Genomic DNA, 24,071 nt, shown 5'->3' with positions numbered 1-24,071 from the left:
GCCAATGTCACCTAAGGGGAGCGACCGACCCCGTAGGCAAGGGTTGCTCCCCAAGGGTGTTGGGGGACAGGGAGGCAAATTTATTGTTATTAGGCCAATCTGCCCCCAGGGGGGGCAGAAACCTCTAGGCGCCATGGCTAATTTCTTTTTTGTGTTTTTTTTTTTTTTTTTTTTTTAGAGATGGGGAGCGACACATTAGGCAAGGGTCGCTCCCATGGGGGGCTAATTGTATTTAGACCATTTCTGCCTCCCTTGGGGGCAGATCAGCTGATTTTAGTTTTTTTTTTGCTCCAATATCATGCAAGGGGAGCGACCCCGTAGGCAAGGGTCACTCCCCAGGAGGGTTGGTGGGGCAAATTTATTTTAGGCCATTTCTGCCCTCCCTGGGCAGATCGGCCTATTATTATTAGGCCGATCTGCCCCCAGGGGAGGGCAGAAAGCTCTAGGCGCTAGGGCTAATTTTTTTTGTTTGTTTTTTTAGAGATTGGGAGCGACCCATTAGGCAAGGGTCGCTACCCTGGGGGGCAAATTGTATTTAGACCATTTCTGCCCCCCTTGGGGGCAGATCGGTCGATTGGCAGATCGGTCGATTTTAGGTCAATCTGCCCCCAAAAGGGGGGGGGGGGGCAGAAACAACTAGGCACCGGGGATTTTTTTTTTTTGCGCCAATGTCACCTAAGGGGAGCGACCCCGTAGGCAAGGGTTGCTCCCCAAAGGTGTTGGGGGGGGGCAGGGAGGCAAATTTATTGTTATTAGGCCAATCTGCCCCCGGGGGGGGGCAGAAACCTCTAGACGCCATGGCTAATTTCTTTTTTGTGTTTTGTTTGTTTTGTTTGTTTGTTTTTTTAGAGATTGGGAGCGACCCATTAGGCAAGGGTCGCTTCCCTGGGGGGCAAATTGTATTTAGACCATTTCTGCCTCCCTTGGGGGCAGATCAGCTGATTTTAGTTTTTTTTTTGCTCCAATATCATGCAAGGGGAGCGACCCCGTAGGCAAGGGTCACTCCCCAGGAGGGTTGGTGGGGCAAATTTATTTTAGGCCATTTCTGCCCTCCCGGGGCAGATCGGCCTATTATTATTAGGCCGATCTGCCCCCAGGGGAGGGCAGAAAGCTCTAGGCGCCAGGGCTAATTTTTTTTGTTTGTTTTTTTAGAGATTGGGAGCGACCCATTAGGCAAGGGTTGCTACCCTGGGGGGCAAATTGTATTTAGACCATTTCTGCCCCCCTTGGGGGCAGATCGGTCGATTGGCAGATCGGTCGATTTTAGGTCAATCTGCCCCCAAGGGAGGGGGGGGCAGAAACAACTAGGCACCGGGGATTTTTTTTTGCGCCAATGTCACCTAAGGGGAGCGACCGACCCCGTAGGCAAGGGTTGCTCCCCAAGGGTGTTGGGGGGGCAGGGAGGCAAATTTATTGTTATTAGGCCAATCTGCCCCCAGGGGGGGCAGAAACCTCTAGGCGCCATGGCTAATTTCTTTTTTGTGTTTTTTTAGAGATGGGGAGCGACACATTAGGCAAGGGTCGCTCCCATGGGGGGCTAATTGTATTTAGACCATTTCTGCCTCCCTTGGGGGCAGATCAGCTGATTTTAGTTTTTTTTTTGCTCCTATGTCACGCAAGGGGAGCGACCCCGTAGGCAAGGGTCGCTTACCGGGGGTGTTTGGGGTGGGGAGCAAATTTATTTTAGGCCATTTCTGCCCCCCCTGGGGGCAGATCGGCCTATTGTTTTTAGGCCGATCTGCCCCCAGGGGGGGCAGATACCTCTAGGCGCCAGGGCAAAGTTTTTTTTTTTTTGCTTGTTTTTTTAGAGATGGGGAGCGACCCATTAGGCAAGGGTCGCTCCCCTGGGGGGAAAATTGTATTTAGACCATTTCTGCCCCCCTTGGGGGCAGATCGGAAGATTTTTGTTAGGCCAATCTGCCCCTATGGGGGCAGAAACCACTTAGGCACCAGGGATTGGTGTGTATGTATGCCTGTGTTTTCTTTAGGGGGGCAGCCCCTTGGATACGGGTCGCTACCCATGGGGGCACATTACTGTTGGCCATATCTGCCCTCCATTGGTGGCAGATGGGCCTATTTTTGGAAGGCCCATCTGCCCCCAAGGGGGTCAGAAAGCCCACCAGAGGCCAGGGAATTTTTTTTGTAAAAAAATAAGAGGGTGGGGGTATGGCAATACCCCCACCCCAAATAAATGGAGCCAAAGTTGTTCTGCCCACCAGTGGGCAGATGGGGCAATTACCCCTGATCCACACCCCTCGGGGCAGAAAGTCTACTAGATGCCAGGGAATTTAAAAAAAACAAAAAATATTGGGGTGGTGGCCTGGTTACGCCCCCACCTCAACTGAAGGGGGTAACAGTCTTTCAGCTCTCTCCCACACTCTAAAACATCTTATCCCACAGCAAGCAAGAAGACATTTGATTATTTTGGGTTTTATTTTTACATTTGGGCCATGAGAACTTGGCTTACTCTCAAAATCGTCCCACTTGGAATGGTGAGGGCTGCACTTTATGGACTTTGGGACGCTGACATGTAGAAAAATCCACAAGACCTAGACACATCTGAAAACTAAACATCTGGGTGATTTCAGGGTGGTGTGTTTCACATGCACCCCACACCATTTTTGTACCCACAAGCCCCTGCAAACCTCCAACTTTGCTGGAAATCACACATTTTCCCCCCGTTTTTGTGATGGAACCTTCCAGAATCTGCGGGAATCCACAAAATTCCTACCATCCAGAATTGTCTCATCTATACCGATAAAAATTCTGCTGCACTTGTCAGCCTAAAATTTTTTTTTTGCAAACTGCCCTTTTGGACCCACTTTGTTCCCCCTCAATATTGACATGTTTTTGGCTCTTCCCTTTCACAAGCACTTGGCCCACCTACACAAATGAGGTATCATTTTTAACGGGAGACTGAGGGGAACATTGGGTGGTATGAACTGTGTCCCAGTGCGGTGATCCCACACAGAAATGTGGGAAAAATGTGATTTTTTAGCTAAATTTGCGGTTTGCTGAGGATTCTGGGTAAGAAAACATTGGGAGATCCACGCAAGTAACACCTCACTGGACTCCCTCTGGTGTCTAGTTTTCAGAAATGTCTGATTTTGGTAGGTTTCCCTAGAAGGCTGCTGAGCCCAGGACCAAAAATGCAGGTGTCCCCCTGCAAAAACAGGTAGTTTTGTATTTGATAATTTTGATGTGTCCAGATAGTGTTTTGGGGCATTTCCTTTTGTGGGCGCTAGGCCTACCCACACAAGTGAGGTACCATTTTAATCGGGAGACTTGGGGGAACACTGGGTGGAAGGAAATTTGTGGCTCCTCTCAGATTCCAGAACTTTCTGTCAGAGAGGAAAAAGTGTTTTTTTGGTCAAATGTTGAGGTTTGCAAAGGATTCTGGGTAACAGAACCTGGTCAGAGCCCCATAAGCCATCCCATATTGGATTCCCCTAGGTGTCCAGTTTTCAAAAATGCGCTGGTTTGCTAGGTTTCCCCAGGTGCCGGCTGAGCTAGAGGCCAAAATCCACAGGTAGGCACTTTGTAAAAAACACCTCTGTTTTCTGTGAAAAAATGTGATATGTCCATGTTGTGTTTTGGGCCATTTGCTTTCATGGGAGCTAGGCCTACCCACACAAGTGAGGTACCATTTTTATCGGGAGACTTGGGGGAACACTGGGTGGAAGGAAATTTGTGGCTCCTCTCAGATTCCAGAACTTTCTGTCACCAAAATGAGAGGAAAAAGTGTTTTTTTGGCCACATTTTGAGGTTTGCAAAGGATTCTGGGTAACAGAACCTGGTCAGAGCCCCACAAGTCACTACATCTTGGATTCCCCTAGCTGTCTAGTTTTCAGAAATGCGCTGGTTTGCTAGGTTTCCCCAGGTGCCGGCTGAGCTAGAGGCCAAAATCCACAGGTAGGCACTTTGTAAAAAACACCTCTGTTTTCTGTGAAAAAATGTGATGTGTCCACGTTGTGTTTTGGGCCATTTCCTTTCGTGGGCGCTACGCCTACCCACACAAGTGAGGTACAATTTTTATCAGGAGACTTGGGGGAATGCTGGGTGGAAGGAAATTGTTGGCTCCTCTCAGATTCCAGAACTTTCTGTCACCGAAATGAGAAGAAAAAGTGGTTTTTTTGGTCAAATTTTGAGGTTGCAAAGGATTCTGGGTAACAGAACCTGGTCAGAGCCCCACAAGTCACCCCATCTTGGATTCCCCTAGGTGTCTAGTTTTCAAAAATGCGCTGGTTTCATAGGTTACCCCAGGTGCCGGCTGAGCTAGAGGCCAAAATCCACAGGTAGGCACTTTGTAAAAAACACCTCTGTTTTCTGTGAAAAAATGTGATGTGTCTACGTTGTGTTTTGGGCCATTTCCTTTCATGGGCGCTAGGCCTACCCACACAAGTGAGGTACCATTATTATCCGGAGACTTGGAGGAACGCTGGGTCGAAGGAAATTTGTGGCTCCTCTCAGATTCCAGAACTTTCTGTCACCGAAATGAGAAGAAAAAGTGGTTTTTTTGGTCAAATTTTGAGGTTGCAAAGGATTCTGGGTAACAGAACCTGGTCAGAGCCCCACAAGTCACCCCATCTTGGATTCCCCTAGGTGTCTAGTTTTCAAAAATGCGCTGGTTTCATAGGTTACCCCAGGTGCCGGCTGAGCTAGAGGCCAAAATCCACAGGTAGGCACTTTGTAAAAAACACCTCTGTTTTCTGTGAAAAAATGTGATGTGTCTACGTTGTGTTTTGGGCCATTTCCTTTCATGGGCGCTAGGCCTACCCACACAAGTGAGGTACCATTATTATCCGGAGACTTGGAGGAACGCTGGGTCGAAGGAAATTTGTGGCTCCTCTCAGATTCCAGAACTTTCTGTCACCGAAATGAGAGGAAAAAGTGTTTTTTTGGTCAAATTTTGAGGTTTGCAAAGGATTCTGGGGAACAGAACGTGGTCAGAGCCCCACAAGTCACCCCATCTTGGATTCCCCTAGGTGTCTAGTTTTAAAAAATGCGCTGGTTTGCTTGGTTTCCCCGGGTGCCGGCTGAGCTAGAGGCCAAAATCCACAGGTAGGCACTTTGTAAAAAACACCTCTGTTTTCTGTGAAAAAATGTGATATGTCCATGTTGTGTTTTGGGCCATTTCCTTTCATGGGCGCTGGGAGACCCACACAAGTGAGGTACCATTTTTATCGGGTGACTTGGGGAAACGCTGTGTGGGAGGAAATTTGTGGCTCCTCTCAGATTCCAGAACTTTCTGTCACCGAAATGAGAGGAAAAAGTGTTTTTTTGGCCAAATATTGAGGTTTGCAAAGGATTCTGAGTAACAGAACCTGGTCAGAGCCCAACAAGTCACCCTATCTTGGATTCCCCTAGCTGTCTAGTTTTCAAAAATGCACTGGTTTGCTAGGTTTCCCCAGGTGCCGGCTGAGCTAGAGGCCAAAATCCACAGGGAGGCACTTCGTAAAAAACACCTCTGTTTTCTGTGAAAAAATGTGATGTGTCCACGTTGTGTTTTGGGCCATTTCCTTTCATGGGCGCTAGGCCTACCCACACAAGTGAGGTACCATTTTTATCGGGTGACTTGGGGGAACGCTGGGTGGAAGGGAATTTGTGGCTCCTCTCAGATTCCAGAACTTTCTGTCACCGAAATGAGAGGAAAAAGTGTTTATTTGGTCAAATTTTGAGGTTTGCAAAGGATTCTGGGTAACAGAACCTGGTCAGAGCCCCACAAGTCACCCCATCTTGGATTCCTTTAGGTGTCTAGTTTTCAAAAATGCACTGGTTTTCTAGGTTTCCCCAGGTGCCGGCTGAGCTTGGGGGAACACAGAATAGCAAAACAAGTGTTATTGCCCCTTGTCTTTCTCTAAAATGTTTCCTTACAAATGAAAGGCAGTGTGTAAAAAATACGTCTATTTGAGAAATGCCCTGTAATTCACATGCTAGTATGAGCACCCCGGAATTCAGAGATGTGCAAATAACCACTGCTTTTCAACACCTTATCTTGTGGCCACTTTGGAAATACAAAGGTTTTCTTGATACCTATTTTTCACTTTTTATATTTCAGCAAATTAATTGCTGTATACCCGGCATAGAATAAAAACCCATTGCAAGGTGCAGCTCATTTATTGGCTCTGGGTACCTAGAGTTCTTGATGAACCTACAAGCCCTATATATCCCCGCAACCAGAAGAGTCAAGCTGACGTAACAGTATATTGCTTTCAAAAATTTGACATCGCAGGAAAAGGTTACAGAGTAAAATGTGGAGAAAAATGGCAGTTTGTTTCACCTCAATTTCAATATTTTATTATTTCAGCTGTTATTTTCTGTAGAAAACACTTGTAGGATCTACACAAATGACCCCTTGCTGAATTCAGAATTTTGTCTACTTTTCAGAAATGTTTAGCTTGGATCCAGATCCTGTGTTCCAGGGACCATGCTCGTCGAGATGAGAGGGGACCCAGAGGACCGGTGAAGCAGAAGTTTGATGCCTGCGTTAACAGGGCGAAGATTCCGTCAACCCACGGGAGATTTCTTTTTGGCTTCCAGTGCAGGGTGAAGGCAGTCAGCCCTCAGAGCATGCACCACCAGGAAACAGTCGAGAAAGCCGGCAGGATTAGGCAAAACAAAGTTGCTGGTAGTCGTCTTACTACTTTGTTGCGGTTTTGCAGGTGTCCTGGAGCAGTCAGCTGTCGATCCTTGGCAGAAGTCGAAGAGAGAGATGCAGAGGAACTCTGGTGAGCTCTTACATTCGTTATCTGACGAGAAACCCACAGGAGAGACCCTAAATAGCCCTCAGAGGAGGATTGGCCACCTAACCAGGTAAGCACCTATCAGGAGGGGTCTCTGACGTCACCTGCTGGCACTGGCCACTCAGAGGCCTCCACTGTGCCCTCCCACCTCTGCATTGAAGATGGCAGTAGTCTGGGACACACTGGAGGAACTCTGGGCATCACCCCTGGGGTGGTGATGGACAGGGATGTGGTCACTCCCCTTTCCTTTGTTCAGTTTCGTGCCAGAGCATGGGCTGGGGGATCCCTGAACCGGTGTAGACTGGTTTATGCAAGGAGGGCACCATCTGTGCCCTTCATAGCATTCCCAGATGCCAGGAGAGACTACTCCTCTCAGGCCCTTAACACCTATTTCCAAAGGAAGAGAGTGTAACACCCTCTCTCAGAGGAAATCCTTTGTTCTGCTTTCCTGGGACGGGGCTGCCCAGACTCCAGGAGGGCAGAAACCTGTCTGTGGGCTGGCAGCAGCGGTAGCTCCAGTGAAAACCCCAGAGAGCTAGTTTGGCAGTACCCGGGGTCCATGCTGGAGCCCCGGGGATGCATGGGATTGACACCCCAATACCAAATTTGTCATGGGGGGACAAATCCATGATTTTAGACATGGCCATATTCGGAGTTACCATTGTGAATCTACATATAGGTATTGGCCTATATGTAGTGCACGCTTGTAATGGTGTCGCCTCAATCACAAAGTCCGGGGAAGTTGCCCTGAACTATATGGGGGCACCTTGGCTAGTGCCAGGGTGCCCTCACACTTAGTAACTTTGCACATAACCTTCACTAAGTGAGGGATAGACATATAGGTGGCTTATAAGTTACTTAAATGCAGTGTAAAATGGCTGTGAAATAACGTGGACGATATTTCACTCAGGCTGCAGTGTCAGTCCTGTGTAAGAATTGTCTGAGCTCCCTATGGGTGGCAAAAGAAATGCTGCAGCCCATCGAGATCTCCAGGAACCCCAATACCCTGGGTACCTAGGTACCATATACTAGGGAATTATAAGGGTGTTCCAGTGTGCCAGTCAGAATTGGTAAAAATGTTCACTAGCCTGCAGTGACAATTTTAAAAGCAGAGAGAGCATAAACACTGAGGTTCTGGTTAGCAGAGCCTCAGTGACACAGTTAGGCACCACACAGGGAACACATTTAGGCCACAAACTATGAGCACTGGGGTCCTGGCTAGCAGGATCCCAGTGAGACAGGCAAAAACAAACTGACACACAAGTAAAAATGGGGGTAACATGCCAGGCAAGATGGTACTTTCCTACAACAAGGCATTGGGGATTATGTTCTTGGCCTAAGATCTAGAATGGCTGATTAAATGAAAAAGTCCACAAAAAACCTTCAGGCCAGCCAAGAGCTCCAAAAGCAATGACATGAACAGGAGGGTGTCCTGACTGAGTACCACCCAGGAGAGAAGGTGTGGTTATTAGAACCTGTGTCACCAAGAGCACACCAGGACAAATGGAATTGCCCACATCTCATAGTGGAAAACGAGGGTGAGGTCACCTACCTGGTGGACCTAGGCACTCCAAAAAGTCTCCCAAGGGTACTTCATGTGAACCACCTGAAACCCTACTATGATGGGCAGACTTGACACAGATGAGGGGAAAGAAGAGAGTGACCCTCTCCCTGACCTCTTCTCCAACACTGCAGCTGATGGCTCAGCAGAGGGGGTTGTCCTTGCAGATTGGCTTACAGCAGAGCAAAGGGAGGACTGCATGTACCTCCTAGGCCAATTCGTTGATCTCTTTTCACTCACACCTGGTCAGACATCTTGGTGTGAGCATACTATTGATATTGGAGACAGTTTGCCTGTTAAAAGTAAGATTTATAGGCAGCCTGACCATGTCAGAGACTGTATTAAATCTGAGGTTCAGAAGATGTTGGACCTAGGTGTAATTGAGCACTCAGGCAGTCCCTGGGCCAGTCCAGTTGTGCTTGTCCCCAAACCTCATAGTCAAAATGGAAAAGGGGAAATTAGGTTTTGTATAGACTACAAAGGGCTCAATACAGTTACAAAAACAGATGCTCACCCTATACCCAGGGCAGATAAGCTGATAGATAGAGTGGGATCTGCCAAGTATCTGAGCACATTTGACTTGACTGCAGGGTATTGGCAGATCAAGCTATCAGAGGATGCTAAACCAGAAACTGCATTTTCAGCCATTGGAGGGCATTATCAATTTACAGTTATGCACTTTGGTCTAAAAAATGCACCTGCCACTTTCCAAAGGCTGATGAATACAACCCTCCAAGGTCTGGAAGCATTCAGTGCAACATATCTAGATAATATTGCTGTGTTTAGCTCCACCTGGTCCACCTGTGGAAAGTTTTGGAGGCCCTGCAAAAGGCAGGCCTCACTATCAAGGTGTCAAAATGCTAGATAGGGCAGGGGAAAGTGGTTTATCTGGGACACCTAGTTGGTGGAGAACAGATTGAACCACTACAGGGGAATATCCACACTTTTTTAGACTGGGCTCCCCCTACTACTCAGACCCAGATCAGAGCCTTTCATGGTCTCACTGGGTACTACAGGAGGTTCATTAAGAACTATGGCTCCATTGTTGCCCCTCTTAATGACCTCACCTCAAAGAAAATTCCCAAGAAGGTATTATGGACAGTCAACTGCAAAAAGCTTTTGAGGAGCTTAAGCAGGCTCTGTGTACTGCACCTGTCCTAACAAAGCCCAACTTACTCTAAACAGTTCATTGTCCAAACAGATGCTTCTGAACTGGGGGTTGGAGCAGTGCTATCACAACTAAACTCAGAGGGCCAGGATCAACCTTTTGCTTTTATCAGTAAAAGGTTGACCCCTAGAGAAAAGTGTTGGCCAGTCATAGAGAGGGAGGCCTTTGCTGTTGTCTGGGCCCTGAACAAGCTGAGACCATACTTGTTGGGACTCACTTCATAGTTCAAACAGACCACACACCTCTCTTATGGTTAAAACAGATGAAAGGAGAAAACCCTAAATTGTTGAGGTGGTCCATTTCCCTACAGGGGATGGACTTTACAGTGGAACATAGACCTGGGAGTAACCACTCCAATGCAGATGGGCTCTACAAATATTTCCACTTAGACAATGAAGACTCTTCTGGGCAAGGTTAGCCTTATTGTCCCTCGTTTGAGGGGGTTTGTTTAGGAAAGTACCATCTTTCTTAGCATATTACCCCCAATTTCTGCCTGATTGTCAGTGTGTTTTGACTGTGTCACTGGGATCCTGCTAGTCAGGACCCAGTGCTTATAGTTTGTGGCCTACATGTCAGTATGTTTTACTGTTTTGTCAGTATGCTTAACTGTGTCACTGGAGGCCTGCTAATCAGAACTCCAGTGCTTATACTCTCTCTGTTTCCAAATGTGTCACTATAGTCTAGTGACTATATATTTCACTCCAAATTGGCATACCGGACCCCCCCTTATAAGTCCCTAGTATATGGTACTTAGGTACCCAGGGCATTGGGGTTCCAGGAGATCCTTATGGGCTGCAGCATTTCTTTTGCCACCCATGAGGAGCTCATACAAACACTTCTTCAGGACTGCCATTGCAGCATGAATGAAATAGTGTAAGCACTATTTCACAGCCATTTTCACTGCACCAGGTCACTTATAAGTCACCTATATATCTAACCTTCAGACCCTGAGGGCTAGGTGCATAGTACCTGTGTGTGAAGGGACCCCTGCACTAGCAGAGGGGCCCCCACGTCATCCAGGCCCATTATCCCGGACTTCGTGAGTGCAGGGACGCCATTATAAGTTTGCACTACATATAGGTCAATCTATATATGTAGCCTCACAATGGTAACCCCAAAGATGGCCATTTGAGGTGTCTAGGAACTGGAAATTGTACCCCCAATCTGATTCTGGTATTGGGGGGCCAATTCCATGCACCCTGGGGGCTCCACCATGGACCCCCAGTACTGCCAAACCAGTTCTCTGAGGTTTCCACTGCAGCCCCAGCTGCAGCCACCTCACAGGCAGGCTTCTGCCCTCCTGGGGCTTGAGCGGCTCAGTCCCAGGAAGGCAGAACAATGCATTTCCTTTAGGATAGGGGTGTTACACCCTCTCCCTTTGGAATTAGGTGTTACAGGCATGGGATGGATATCGTCCCAGAGCCTCTGGAAATAGTTTGAAGGGAACAGACGGTGTCCTTCTTGCATAATTAAATCTACACTGGTTCAGGGACCCCAGTCCCTGCTCTGGCGTGAAACTAGACAAAGGAAAGGGGAGTGACCACTCCCCTGTCCATCACCACCCCAGGGTGGTGCCCAGAGCTCCTCCAGAGTGTCCCTGGGTTCCGCCATCTTGTTTTCAGGATGGTCAGGGAACTCTGGGAGCATCTGAGTGGCCTGTGCCAGCAGGTGACATCAGAGACCCCTGCTGATAGGTGCTTGCCTAGTTAGGTCACCAATCCCCCTCTCTGGGCTATTTAGGGTCTCGCCTCTGGGTGTTTCCTCAGATTCAGTTTTGCAAGACTCCAGCATGAATCCTCTGCAACCTCTGCTTCACCTTCTACCGTTGGATCAACCGCAGAACTCCCCCAGGAACTCTACAACTGCAACAACGTATCCAAGAAGGCTACTGCAACTCTGTAACTTCAGCTCCTGCCAGCAACTGCAACAGTTTCCAGGTCGTACACTCTGCAAGGACTGCCTGTCTTCATCCTGCACCAGAAGGACCGAAGGAATCTCCTGTGGAGTGATGGAGTCACTTCCCTGCTTCAAGAGTCACCTCTCTGCAGCGACAACAGTACTCTGGGTCCCCTCTCCTGATGACAAGCGTGGATCCTTGAACACAGGTGGTAGACCAAAGTAACCCCGACTGTCCAAAGGTCCGAATGTCCACATTTGGTAGAGGTAAGAGCTTGCCTCCCTGAGCCAGACAGTACCCCTGTGCACACATGTTTTACAGTTTCTAGGGCTTCTGTGTGTTTTTCCAAGAAATCCTTTGTGCACAGCATAGCCCAAGTCTGCAGCACTCTATCCTGTGACGCTCAGCTCCCTGAGTTGTTCTCCAATAGCATAGGATCCCTTTGTGTAGTGCTGCGATGACTGCAATTTGCAATTCCTTTGTCCCATGTCCTGGGACTCCTGTGCATTCTGCCTGGTCTTCTGAGGGCTCTCTGAAGTGCTGAGACCCCCCTCTTTCTCCTCAGTCTCAGCTGAGATCCCCAGGTCCCTCCTGGGCCCACGTAGCGCCTTTTTCCACCAAATGCATCTTTTGCGTGAGCCAGGGCTTGTTGGCGTAATCCAACAACGAAAACCAGCTTGCATTCTTTTACTCGGCGTGGGACATCTCTTGCACCTAGAAAAACCCACAGCTGTCTTCTTTGACTTTTTCTTCCAACCAGAGAATCCACTTTTGCACCTTTATCTGGGTTAGCAGGGCCTCCTGTTCTTCCTGGACTCTTCAACTGTTCTTGGACTTGGTCTCCTTTCTCTGCAGGTCTTCAGATCCAGGAATACATTGTTGGTGTCTTGCAGTCTTGCTTGGTGTTTGCATAATTCTTTATCAAGACGTCTAGTGTGTTCTGAGGAAACTTGCTGTACCTTACTCCTGCTTTCCTGGGTTCTGGGATGGGGTACCTTACTTACCTTTGGTGTTTTCTTACATTCCCAGCACCCCTGTACACACTACTCTTGCCTAGGTGGGAAACCGACATTCGCATTCCACTATCTTAGTATATGGTTTGTCTTCCCCCTAGGCCAACTGTAACCTATGGTGATTTTCACTATTTGCACTATTTTATGACTGTTACTTACCTGATTTTGGTTACATTTTATGTATAATACTTACCGCCTAAGGGAGTATAGCCTCGAAGATATATTTGGCATTGTGCCACTAAAATAAAGTTACTTTATTTTTGGTAACACTGAGTATATGATCTGGGTGGGATTAAAGATCCAGAACATGCTTTACTTGTGTCTCTGTTTTCCACCCATTTCCTTTTGGGATCTTGCTGTTTACCAAACAGATTGAACATTTTCTTTAAAGTAGTGAGGAGCAAGAGACTGAGGCCCTAATTACGAGTTTGATGGCTGGGAAACTCCTGACAGGGTGGCCAACCCACCGGACCTATTAGGTGTTTCCTGCTAGGCCGGGCCTAGTGGGAAACAGGTGGCAGAATTGCCTCTAGTTCGAAATTGAGCCGCCGGCAATGCTGTCGCCTGAAGGGTGCACCAGCAGACAGTGAACATTGCGATGGTGCTGGGCAGGGAGACCCCTGCACTGCCCATGCCTATTGCATGGGCATGCTGGGTCCCCCTGTAGCCCCCTGCACCTGTTCTCCGCCAGCCTTTTCATGGCGGAGAACAAGGCCGTGATCCCCAGGGCAGCTCTGCATGCAGCGCTGCCCTGGCGGATCACAATCTCCACTCTCTGTCTACCCTTCAGAATCACCGATCCTGGTGGAGACGGTGGAACCCTGGTAGTCTGACAACCAGGGTCTTTATGTGGTGGTCGGACCACCACAGCAGCGGCAGTCCTGACTGCCAGCATGGGGCTGGCGGTCTTAAGACTGCCAGCCTTGTAGTGAGGCCCTGAGTTCCTATTACAATTAAAAGCTTCTTGCAGGTGGTTGTCATTTAGCATGCAGCTATGGATGATATTTTTCTTACTTCTCTATATTCTTTCTGGACTAATTGATTTCACGTGATATATCATTATCTGTAGGAGAAAGGACAAAGTGAACAAAACAGTCACATTCTATCCAATTGCTGAACATCTTTGAAACATTGCTGGGCTTATAATAATAGAGACAACAGCAGTGATGTTTCATTACTTTATTCAAAAGTGACACAGAGGACAGAATAATCTTGAGAGTTTTGTAAATAGTAATCTGCTTCCTTATGATTAGACAATAGAGATAATCCCATGTGTCATGATATTGAATAACAGAAGATTCAGCAATCTCCATCTGTATGAGATCATTAATTTGTCATGAAGATCTTGGATGGACTGAACCTGAAAGTAGAGCATAAGAAACTTCAGTGAGAAGGGGCAGGTGTAAAGTACAACACACAAACAACTTCAAAATACAGAGGAGATCAGAAGAAGGCAGAACCTAAATAGTCACAAAAGAAAGAACATTTTAAATCCCCTGAGCTGGTACATTGAAGGAACTAACATTCAGGGATACTCTATGGTTGGTGGCCCAGGGATATCCATGGATCTGGGCTTCGCATTCTTCCTCAAATTCTGCTCTATGGTTAAACAGATGTATGTCACAATATTGTGGTCATTAATGCTGATCTGAAACAATACCTACTCCACAGTGAGTAAGTATATTTAGGGAAGGATAGATTTACCAGTCTTAACTCCTTGTCTACTTACCTTATTGTTAAAGCAGTAGTCTATATTGTAAATTCAACATTTTTGCAGGTTGCTAATTCCTTGTGAGAAAGTCATTTTCAAGAGTAGAGCCTTCATAGTTTAGGGCTCTTATCTGTCTGGGTATTTTAAATTAGCTTAAAATTGCATTTAAAATTTAATGTGTAATAGTCACCATCTTTCCACAGTTAATCAGTTGATAATTCCTCTGATGCTGCTTTGAGAAAGATTAGCATTTTTTTCGAGGTGCCGACTCAACATGAAGTCAACTTGTTGTGTGTGGATTCTAGTCTATTTCTTGCTGTGTCATGTCTTGACAAGGCCAAATGCCTGAAGAAGTCATAAATAATGGAGCAGGAGAATAATCTCTTTTTAGCTCACCACGAGGATCTAATACTTTACATTTTTCAAAACACTGAGAGAATGGACCATTAGCACACGCTGAGGACTCCTTAAGCTCTGTCTGTCTACATAATAAATGTGCAACAAATGGGGCTCTATACATAGGCAAATAGTTTTGGAAACATGCTATTTTTAGTTTCTGGTTGGTATTTGTCTTGATTTTTAAACTTTATTACTGACATAGTTAGATCCACTGTTGTACTCTGAAAGTCCTGCATTTCATGAGTGCTGAAGTCTGATGTATTTTGCAGTTGTGTTTCGGGCAGCAGATACTGGCTTGTGACCTCTGTGTCCTACAGTAGTAAAGCTTTATTGTTCAATTAATTAAAATCATTGCAATATACATCAAAAGAAATAGAAAAATAAAATTAAAAGGACTTTTAAATGATAACAACTTCCTTGTTGGATAAGGGAGTGAAGGTGTTCAATGTCTGGGTCTGTGGCTAAAAAGATTGTGTCCAACAGGCAATAACAACCTCACACTGTATTCTCATTACACTAACTCACTGCTCTCACTGCCTTCTGTGGGAAGTGGAACAGCATATTTCACTGTAATCTTGAGGAACAAAACTCACACAAACAAGAATACACCACTCTGAACTAACTGCTAGTGATTCTAACTCTCTGCAGTGCATTGTACCTTAAGGTCACTATTCCAAAACACTGGTGTTTCAGGGGGGAGGAAAGTATGTTGTCTACTGCCACATACATACAGATTGTGGTATGTTGATGCACTCAGGCAGTGAAGAAGGCACAATTAGAGGGTGATAATATGGCCTGCGATTGGACGGAAGCTCTCGAGACTCAAGTGACAACTGGGATCACATGGAGGGCACTTGATCCCACCTCCATTTAAATTTTGAAATCATATTAGTGAACCTCACACAGGAGATCCCAGAGGGGCTGGCACTGCCTTGCTCTTGACTATGGAAGTGTGGCTGTAGCAAAAACATTTATCACACATTGAGAGAATACCACCTAGTCACATTCTCCCAACATAAAATCCATATCACACCATGGTAACTAGGTTGTAGGGGTTACTTTGTTGTCGGGACACTTCGTCCAAATACTGTTTTTTTTTTAAACTAACCTTTCGTACTTCCAACCAACCGGATTCTTTTAAGAATTGGAGTTGGCACCCCACCCACTAAATAGTGACATGCTTCATCATCGGCTGTCTATCCACTCCCCCGTAAGATGATACTACCGGGGGTAGTCAACCAAGAGTTCTTGGCAGTGCCAAAAAAATTACAACTGGACAACAGGAGGGATCCAGATTATTAAAAATACCTACTGGTGTACCCCAAGAATGTTTATTTATTACAGGGGGCCAAAGGTGTAAATAAAACCAAACAATCCTTCCATTTCCTGTGGGTTTTTTTATTGTTCCCAGGAAATCTTAATTCCAAGCCAAGATGTTTTAGCCCTCTCTAAGAGCCCAGTCGGGTCTAGAGGCCTTCGCCAGGGACAATAACAACTTTTCCTGCTTATCACATCAAAGTGTTACTCATACATGTTAAGCCTATTGCTCTCACATGATTCAAGCTTACTGTTGCAGGACAACGGTGGCACTCTGGTGGGAGGTCCAGGGTGTTCTTGAAGTCACTCAACTTGGTCTTCCTCCTGGTCCTTTTTCAGCACCCGGGCAGCCTGGTTTTCTTGGTGTCGGATGTTATCTGACCAATACCCAGGGTATTGTTACAGTTTGACCAATGAATGGTGCAGAGCCACCAATCTTGGCAGACTTGCAGGGTTTGTCCTTGTGGTTGTTGATGTTTTGTTGGGTCCAGCAGCAGCTTCCAGTTCGAGAGTTAGTGGCTGGTCAGTGCTGTTGTAGAGTGGTACCTCCACTCTGGAGGGAGTTCTATGGTGATTTTCATAGCCTAGAGGTGCTCTGGGGTTCTTTAGAGTTTTTCCAGTTGTCAAGCAGCTCCTCAGCAGTGATGTTTGGGTCCTGGTGACAGCTGGCAGGGTTTGACGCCTTTTCTTTGTTGCAGTAGGTCCACAGTTCTCATGCCTTGAATATTCTTTGATGCTAGTCTTCTTTTGTCCATTGAATCTGATTTCCTGGTCTAGGGGTGTCCACTAAATACTGTACTTAGTGGCCATTTTAGGGGGAACCTGGTAGTGACCAATGGGTCACCTGCCTTTGGGTGGCTACACCCACTACAGTGACCACTTCCTGTGGGAAGGGTCACTTCTCTATCCCTATCCCATACTGGCTATTTTCCTTCCATCAAAAATGGTGAAAAATGAAGTGGAGTACCCACCTTGCAGGCCTACTCTTTGTTTGAGTTCCCCGCTGTTGCTTCTGCCAAAAGTTGGGGTTTGCATGGGGTTTACCATCTGCTGTTAGAAGCAGGTCTGGGGGTTGAGTTTCAAAGGTGGTTAGCCATTTGAAGCTCACCGCCAGAGCAGTGCACCTTCCTGAAGGAAGGGGGGTTGGCACCTCCACCCAGGAAGAGCTTTGTTCTACAAACCAGAGAGATGAATCTCTCCCACAAGGTTTGTAGATTGTGTGTCTGGAGGTGGCAGTCTGGATAGAACCAGTCAGCAACCATGCCAGGATAGTTAGCTTGTGCGGGCAGACCCTCTAAGATGACCACTGGGTACATTTAGGGGTAAAACCCAATACTAGTACCAGTTTGGATTCATTATACTGAGTTGTTTGATACCAAACAACCCAGGCTTCTGAGTGGCCATCTGTAGGAAAGTACCATCTTTCTTGGCATGTTACCCTCAATTTCTATCTGTATGTCAGTATGTTTTGCCTGTCTCACTGGGATCCTGCTAGCCAGGACCCCAGTGCTCATAATTTGTGGCCTAATGAGTATCTTGTCAGTAGTGCTTAACTGTGTCACTGAAGTTCTGCTTACCAGAACTCCAGTGCTTATGTTCTCTCTACTTCCAAATTAGTCACTATAGTTTAGTGACCCCATATTCCAATTCTGATTGGCACACTGGACCCCCCTTATAAGTCCCTAGTATATGGTACCTAGGTATCCAGGGCATTGGGGTACCACCAGATCCTTATGGGCTACAGCATTTATTTTGCCACCCATAAGGAGCCTATACAAACCTTTCTTCAGGACTGCCACTGCAGCCCGGGTGAAATAGTGCACACACTATTTCACAGCATTTTCACTGCACCAGGTAACTTATAAGTCACCTATATGTCTAACCTTCATTTCCTGAAGGCTAGGTGCAAAGTTACTGAGTGTAAGGACACCCTTGCACTAGCAAAAGTGCCCCCACATTGTCCAGGACTAATTTCCCAGACTTCATGAGTGCGGGAACGCCATTATAAGCGTGTGCAACCTACAGATATGTAGCTACAAAATGATAACCCTGAATATGGCCATGTGAGGTGTCTAGTATTGTGAAATGTCACCCCCAATCCAATTCTCGTATTGGGGAGCCAATCCCATGCACCCTGGGGGCTCCACCATGTACAGCCAGTACTGCCAAAGCTGCTCTCTGAGGTTTCCACTGCAGCTCCAGCTGCTGCCACCTCACAGACAGGCTTCTGCCCTCCATGGACTCAGGCAGCCCTGTCCCAGGAAGGCAGAACAATGCTTTTCCATTGAGAGGAGGGTGTTACACCCTCTCCCTTTGCAAATAGGTGTTACAGGCTTAGGATGGGTAGCCTCCCAGAGCCTCTGGAAATGCTTTGAAGGGCACAGATGGTGCTCTCCTTGCATAAACCAGTCTACACTGGTTCAGAGACCCCCAGTCCCTGCTCTGGCGTGAAACTGGACGAAGGAAAGGGGAGTGACCACTCCCCTGTCCATCACCACCCCAGGGGTGGTACCCAGAGCTCCTCCAGTGTGTCCATGACGTTAGCCATCTTGTTTTCCAAGGTGTGGGGACACTCTGGAGTCCTCTGAGTGGCCAGTGCCAGCAGGTGACGTCAGAGACCCCTCCTGATAGGTCTATGCCTGGGTTGGTAGCCAATCCACCTCTCAGGGCTATTTAGGGTCTCTCTTCTGGGTGTTTCCTCAGATTTGGTTTTGCAGGATTCCACCAGGACTCCTCTGCACCTCCTGCTTCATTTCTGACAAAAGATCACCCACAGACTGCTCCAGGACCGCTGTAACTGCAACAAAGTAACCAGGAAGGCTACTGTAACCCTGGAACTTCAGCTCCAGCCAGTTTTTGCAACAGTTTCCAAGGTGTGCACGCTCTGAGGACTGCCTGTCTTCACCCTGCACCAGAAGGACAAAGAAATCTCCTGTGGAGCGGAGTCACTTCCCTGTTCCTGTAGGCACACTTCTGTGACAACGACCGGTTCTCTGGGACTCCTCTCCTGACGACGAGCATGATCCCTGGAACACAGATGGTGGACCAACACAACCCCAACTGTCCTAGGGTCCAGCAGTCCAAATTTAGAGGAGGTAAGAGCTTGCCTTCCCGGTTTGTGACAGTACCCCTGTGCACTGCGTCATCTCCAGCTCCTGAGGCTTCTGTGCACTATTTCCATGAATCCTTCGTGCACAGTGTAGCCCAGGTCCCCAGCACTCCATCCTGTGATGCCCAACTCGCTGTTTGGTTCTTGCATAATTCTTCATTACGACTTGTAATGCGTTCTGAGGAAACTACCATATTTTACTCCTGCTTTCCTGGGCTCTGGGGTGAGGTATTTTACTTACCTTTGGTGTTTTCTTACATTCCCAGGGCCCCTCTACACACTACACTTGCCTAGGGGGGAATTCATTATTCACATTCCACTTTCTTAGTATATGGTTTGTGTCGCCCGTAGGCCTATTGCATTCTATTGCATTTTCTACTGTTTGCATTACCCTATGACTATTTACTTACCTGATTTTGGTCTCTAGTGTATATATTGTGTATAATACTTACCTCCTGAAGGAGTATTGCCTCTAAGAAATTTTTGGCCTTGTGTCACTAAAATAAAGTACCTTTATTTTTGGTAACACTGAGTATTGTCTTTTATTTTGTGTTAGTACTGTGTAACTGTAGTGGTATTGCAGGAGCTTTGCATGTCTCCTACTTCAGCCTAAGCTGCTTTGCTACAGCTACCTCTAGACAGCCTAAGCTGCTTGGCACTGCCTACATTTCACTAAGTTGGATCACTGGACCTGGTATAAGGTGTAAGTACCTCTGGTACCCACTACAAACCAGGCCAGCTTCTCACACCATCATGTAGCTGGGAAATTTGTGTTGACCAGTGCCCAGCACATGTATTGAAATGGCAGCTCTGTTCACTCACTATGCCCCAGGTTTGGCAAGGGCATAGTGGGGGCATATTGCTCATGCAGCTATGCCCTCACATATGATATAGTACTCCCTGCCTTAGAGCATGAAGGCCTGCCAGAGGGGTGTCCTACCCATAGTGTGTGCAGTGTATGGTGGACATGTTGAGTTTGTGTTTTAGGCTTGCACCAGGACACCCAGCCTACAATAGCAGTGCTGGGGGCATCTGGATGCATGGCCCTAGAGGGTGGCACAATCAGTGCTGCTACCCTCAGGAGCCTGCCATTAGTACCCCATGCCATGGGTACCTAAGTACCCTCTACTAGTGACTTATAGTGATAGCTATAGGTGTATCCAGTTGTGCCAATGCATCACAACAGTTTTAGGGAAAGAGGTCTAGGCCCAGGGAACCTGGTTAGCAGGGGCCCTGGTCACACCAATTTCTAGGCTACAACATATATCAGGCATAAAGTGGGGGCTAACCATGTCAAAAAGAAGCTTTTTTTCACACCCCAACTGGTAACCAACCCCTCCACACACAGCGTAAGACATATGCTTGGCCCGATCTTCACTGCCAGAGATAAAAGTCAAGTACAGTCATGCCACCAAACTCACCTGGACTGATCAGACCATCGTCCACTTCACCATTTCAGGATCCCCATGCACCACCACCAGGCACCCCAGCTCCTCTCACCACAGCTGGAACAGAGTGACTGAGACTCTAATGGATGGACAACCTTTACACCACCCAGCCGGACCCTGTGACCAACCTTGAACAGGCCATCCAGAATTTTTCCACCTGGATCACCAACTGTTCCAAGAGTCGCCCCTCATCAAGTCAGCCAAGACCAGCAGACTCAGGACAATGAAATGCAACTGTAAACGCCTAGAAAATAGATGGTGCACCAGCAGAGATCTCATAGGCCAAGCCACCTGAAAGGCAGCCCTCAGCAAATACCACCAATGGCTAAAAGCACAATAAGAGGCATCCTGACATACCACATCGAAACAAGCTCCAACCCCAGCAAGGGACATTTCAGCATCATCTCATGCCTGTCAGCCACCCAAAGCATGATCCCCTGTCCCAGGAACTCTGCAACATCCTAGTAGATTACTGAAGCAACAAGATATCCACCAACTACAGTAAGTTTGACTCTAACCCACCAACTTCTACAACCTCCTCACACCGACCAAAGCTACCCACAACCATCCGCTCACCGCACGGGAACTGTACACCACTCAGAGTACCACAGCCATCATGAACTCCTTTTACTCTGGAGCACCCACGAACCCCTGACCTCACCACTTCTTCAACTTTGGGAACAAGGAAATCAGGGAGAAACTCACCTCCATCCTCAATGCATTCATCACTATGGCCACCTTCCCTGATGGATGGAAGCACGGAGAGGTCAGGCCCCTCCTCAAGAAATCCTCCGCCAACCCCAAGAGCACCATCTGCGGGGTCCCTCAAGGTTCATCCTTCAGCCCCATCCTCTTCAACACTATACAATGCTTCTGGCCAAAATTGTCAGAACCTATGGTCTTAACATGATATCCTATGGAGATGACACGCAGCTCATCCCCTCGCTGTCAGAAGACCCATCTACCACTGGGAACAACTTCCACAACTACATCGCTGACTGGATGAAGACCAATTGCCTGAAGCTCCACACAGACAAGACGGAAATGCTGAATTTTTGGAATGACACCTCTTCGTGGAAAGACCCATGGTGAACCTGTGGATTGGAACCTGCACCAACAGACCACGTCTGCAACCTTGGCATCATCATGGACAGCAAACACACTGTGAAATGCCAAATCAACAAAGACTTGTCCACCCGCCTCCCCACCCTCTGCATGCTTTGAAAGATCTTCAGATTACTTCCCATCAGTACCAGGAAAACCGTCACTCAAACTGTAATCACCAGCCTGCTGGACTACGCTAATGTGCTCTACACAGGAAGTACCACCTAACTCCTGAAAGGATTCCAGATGGTTCAGAACGCAACTTCCTGACTCATCCTTGACCTCCCCTAATGGACCCACATCACCCCTTCATCTCAGAAACCTGCAGTGAGATGCCATTTCAGGATGCTGATGCATGCCTACAAACCCCTCCTGGACCAAGGACCAGCATACATCAATCACTGCCTGAACTTCCACCAACCCCCCGGACACCTACGCTCTGCCTCACTATCCCTTGCACACACTCCCCACATCTGCAGCTACTGTGGAGGATGAACCTTCTCCTACCTCACTGCCAAGTCCTGGAATGACCTTCCTCTTCACCTCTGAACACCTGCCTCCCTCCTGGAGTTCAGAAAAGGACTCAAGACCTGGCTTTTCAACTGATCCCAGCAATAAACCTAGCATCTAGATGCCCTCTTAGATGATTAGCCTCTTTCTACAAATGCAAGCTGATCAACCTCTCACGTTGCCTCCTGCCTCCTGGGTATTGAATTAGCAGCAGTGACAACAGATTAATAGCAGCAGCACAGAACTGACAGAAAGGAAATAAGACACAAGGCAAATCTTCAGCCAACAGAGGGCTATTTTTTGGAACAAAAGGGGGAGATTGTCAGGACTCCCATCACAGTCATGGCTTTTCCCACTCCCTACAGCTTCTCTGCCTCACTATTGCCATACTTTCACCCTATAACATTCTAGTGTTGGTCAAAACTCTGATCCACATCTCTAGCCCCTCTTTCACCACAGTCCCATTTCCTACATATGGCTGGGTCCAAACTGGAATGGCATGGGCAGCAAAAAAACAATGGATTTAGGCCCAGATCTCTCTACTGGGGGTGAATGTTTGACATTGTTCAGCATTCTGTCCATCACTTGTTCTTTTTGCATTTGTCGCCCTAAGTGGGAAGGGTATGTCCAGACGTGGGTCCTGTGCTTCCCATGCCACTGGATTCAAGCTAGCCTGGCTGATGAGGGGTGAAACCGGTCCCAAGATGCTTGTTTCCACTCCAGGGAAGACCTGGCCTGGCAGTTCGGGCTGGACTGTTCCCATGGGGAACAAGGTCAAGACTGATTTGCATATGGCTGGGCCCAAACTGGAATGGCATGGGCAGCAAAAAAATGATGGATTTAGGCCCAGATCTCTGTACTGGGGGTGAATGTTTGACATTGTTCAGCATTCCGTCCATCACTTGTTATTTTTCCATTTCCTACATAGCCTCTCTTCCTTCACAGACACCCTCCATTCCAAAACTCCTGTTTCAGTTTCTTTCTGCGCCATTCTATCTCATCCCTTTAATTAGCCCCCTTTCTCTAACTCAACAGGCTTCTCTTCTTACACCCCTGCCTTTCCTTGTTTATGCACCTTCCTTTACATCCATGATTCTTTTCTGATCTCTCTCCATAGTACCCCCTTTACAATAGCACCAATTTGTATCTAACATGCATCCCTTTCCACTTCCACTCATACAACACATAACTATGTTTCTACATACTCCTCATACCTCTCAGTTTGATTCAGCTGATATGAAGCACAGGAGCCAAACACATGGCTACCCATTAGATATTTTCCACTGCTGTAGTCTGCTGTGAATACCTATTATATGTATGCTTCAGCAACCACTGCCCTTTTCTACATGAAAATTAAATTCAAAACAATTTGTAATCAACTCTTCAACAGGCAGGGCTAAGAGCATATGAATAAATGTATAGCCCATGTTTTCCATTCCTCTTACTTCCAAAGTACAGTCTGAAAGTAGGTAGGGAGATTGGATAGGTATGTAGTATGACATACATGGCAACAATACTGCAGAACAAATGGTTATTCTAGGGATTTAGGTGGGACTTAGAAATTTAACTACTAAATTGTTTTACTAATTGGTCAGCCTAGAACTACACATGAGAGTGGTAACAATGACAAAGCAAAGCTTCAACCATAAGTGTAGGCAACATGGTGGCAGATATGTGGACCTAGGATAAGCGTTCATGCATGGTGCTGTGAAAAGAACAGTAATGCCGGAAAACATGTATGGGAGACTGAAGGGATGATTTGATCCGCCTTCATTGTTATACTGTCAACATTTCGTAGGTGTTCTGCAATTTGTATAGTTTTTTATTTTTGTGTCGTTTTGACGATACACCTGGTCTGTTTGGAGCTTTCTTTTGGTTTACTGTGAAATAACATTGAAAGGCAGAACACCCTTGTTTGCTCCTGGAACTCAGAACACCTGGGAACCTGAGAGCAAGAGGAAATTCCTGATAGGGTACCTCCGCCTTCTAGAACCAATGGCTGTGTTTCAAAATGACAATGTACATTGAGGCTTAGATGTTTTTGAAGCTGAAAAATAGTGCATAGTATTACTTACCCTGATAGGGTCCTAG

The 24,071-nt window shown here is 47.1% G+C and overlaps 1 long non-coding RNA gene across 1 annotated transcript in view; it reads right to left on the bottom strand.

Moving 5' to 3' along the window:
- Window positions 1–13,546: 13,546 nt before the first annotated feature.
- LOC138249056 (uncharacterized) overlaps window positions 13,547–24,071 on the bottom strand; it is a 174,617-nt gene continuing 164,092 nt past the window's right edge. Inside the window, exon 5 of the long non-coding RNA XR_011194690.1 lies at window positions 13,547–13,742. This is a non-coding gene — a long non-coding RNA (uncharacterized lncRNA). The remainder of the gene's footprint in view (window positions 13,743–24,071) is intronic.

The sequence above is a fragment of the Pleurodeles waltl genome, chromosome 8 (assembly GCF_031143425.1).
Source record: "Pleurodeles waltl isolate 20211129_DDA chromosome 8, aPleWal1.hap1.20221129, whole genome shotgun sequence".
Classification (NCBI taxonomy): domain Eukaryota; kingdom Metazoa; phylum Chordata; class Amphibia; order Caudata; family Salamandridae; genus Pleurodeles; species Pleurodeles waltl.
The sequence above is the reverse complement of the archived record's forward strand: the minus strand, read 5'-3'. Positions and strand labels throughout refer to the sequence as shown.